Here is a 2,675-nt window from a genome sequence, read left to right as displayed (position 1 = left end):
TACTGCAGAAACAGTGCCCCATTTCCCTGTCTACAGCTGAGCTGTAGGACGGAGCCTGGGGCTCCAAACCAGCGTGGAGCCTGGCACAAAGCACAAGTGTACACCAATGCGACAAAGGGCTCAAAGGTAAACGCATGCAATTATAGCCCTATGATTCTTAACAAAAATGCCAAAAAANCTTAGAGAAAAGGCAAGTTCCATGCTGGGCAAACTGCGCAGCAGAAGCCCAAGAATAAGGCTTCAGAACTACATGGCACCCAGTGAGTGCCTCTGTCCTCAGAGGGAGGTGCTTTCCCTAAGGGAAAGCAGTTCCTGGGTCAGCCTTCGCAGGAGTCTTACCCACAGCCCAGCTCAAAGCCACCATCAGACATGACACGCCCCGGAAGTGTTCCTCTGAGGTTTGAGTGTGGAGGATAACCACACCAGTCAGTCATCTGTACCCTGGGCCCAGGCCAGAACCCCAGGTGACAGCTCTGGGCCTTGGTCACTAAGGTGAGCCCTGCCTATAAGTTCCAGAACAGGGCACTATGCCACAACGAGGCTGTCACCCTTGGCCTTGGGCTGCAAACTGGGAAGCAGTCCTCACACAAGTTTCCCTACATTCCACTCAGCTCCCTTCTTGATNGGCTTGCTGACCATGCACACTTGTGCCNAGGCCCTCAGTCAGAATCTACTTGTTGACAACACTTTATTCACTACCAGGGCCTTCCCTGAGCTCCGAGAATCCACCAGCCTGTGAACACCCTCCCAGACCACCTGAACAGAGTAGTCCCCTGGCTCCGTCTTTCTCTAGCTCACTCTTAGCCACCAGGCTTAACTACCCAATTCTTAGCAAGTCCAGCCAGCTAGAGAAGAGTAAGTGCCTTCCATATCTGGGTCTCTCCCCAGAAGTATGGTGCTAGGCAATTCTTGATCCCCTGAGTGTGGCACTGTGCCTAACACCTAGGAAGTAGCCATGCTGGCCTTTTTTATTATTATTAATTAATTTGTCTATTTTATTATTGAGACGGGGTCTCACGAAATCGGCCTGGCTAGCCTTGAACTCATCCTGTAGTATAAGCTAGCCTCAAACTCACAAATACCCTCCTGTCTCTGCCTCCAGAGTATCATGATCAAAAAAGCATGCGCCATTGGCCTGGAATGACCTAATTAAAGTGCAAACGGGTNNCTACTCCAACCTTTGCAAGCCAGTTTCCCAGCCATGAGTTAAAAAATTTTAGAAGCACTGGAAAGAAAAATGTATTAAGTTGGTTGTTCCCCAAGAGAGGCCCCAGCAGTACCGCTTACTAGAGGAGCAGGCCTTCAAGCCAACCCAGGCNCCCTGTGTCAACAAAGAGGCCAGCAAGAGGCTCTATAATGTACCCTCCAGGAGTTCAGAGGCTCCTCATGTCGGAGAGCCCATGTGAGCCTGGCTGAGCTGGTCTAGAATGGTGGCCATGGGTGGCAGACATGGAGCAACCAGCCTCTACTTGATACTCATAGGGGAGGGGACCCAGACTTGTCCCCATTGTCTCGCTGGGGAAAGCCAATTCCTGGAAGTACAGGTTCTTCTGATTTTGGAGGTGCTGACCCTGGGCGAGAAAGCCAACGCTGCATCCATGTGGGGAGAAGCCATCCGAGATAAGAAATTAAAGTTCCCCAAATATTATTGTTGAGTGTACTTAGGACAGCTCTAGTGTGGTGCCTTTTACACAAATATTGTGGATCACAGTAAGTGTGTTTATCTTCTTTTACCTTCGGCAAATAAGGAAACATCTGTGGGGCTGCGGATATTTATTTATTTTTGAATGAGCTTTGTGATGGTGGAAATATTTTGTACAAGATTATAGAACCCTGCGGCTCAAGCCCTGCCCCTGAGGAGGAGTGAGCTCTAACTGGCAAGTAACGTAGACATTCCCTTCCCATTGAGCCCCCAGTGCAGAAATCCTTACGTTTTTAGTATCAAGACTACAACTATCTTGTGTCTCAACAAAGTGTAAGGTCAGCCAATGGGAAAAGAAGCCAGTTTTGACAGAGGGTGCCTGGCCCAACAGCTTCAAATCCCAGTGCCTTTTCTGTGCCCCTTTCCAATTCTCTCTCTGTTCCAAAGAGGAGCTGAGAGAAGCCAGAGGCTGCTGTGGACTCACACTGCCAGTCTTGCCTCAAGCCAACCTGTTTTTGTGGATTCTTAGCNGCAGATGTCACAAAAATAGCTGCCAGAAACTTCTTGTCTGAAAATTTCTACTGATCTCCAGGATATGTGTTTAATGCAAGCGAGAAGAGCTGGCTGCTTTGGGCTATGGACACATCAGAGAAAGTGGAACAGTCCAGGGACAAGCATAGCAAGGCTTGCAAACACTGCGTGTTGACAGATTAAATACTTCAAGTTGAAGGGATTCGAGCAAATGGCAGAAACAGGAAAGCCATTGACACAGTCTGCCTTCTCCCATCAAGCAGGTGATGAGGCCCTGAGTGGGAGTCCCTTCCCTAGACCTGCAGAACAGAAGGTCACAGAAGAGAATCTAGGGGCCGGAGACAAGGCTTTGTGGTTAAGAATGCTTGCTTCTCAGCCACAGACCTAGAGTTCAGTATCTAGCACCCACGTGCTAGGTACTTACAGCCACCAGTAACCTCAGCTCAGGATATCTGATGACCCCTTCTGGCCTCTGAGGGTTCTCTCTCCCTCTCCCTCTCCC

Source organism: Mus caroli, chromosome 9 (assembly GCF_900094665.2).
Source record: "Mus caroli chromosome 9, CAROLI_EIJ_v1.1, whole genome shotgun sequence".
NCBI lineage: Eukaryota > Metazoa > Chordata > Mammalia > Rodentia > Muridae > Mus > Mus caroli.
The sequence above is the reverse complement of the archived record's forward strand: the minus strand, read 5'-3'. Positions refer to the sequence as shown.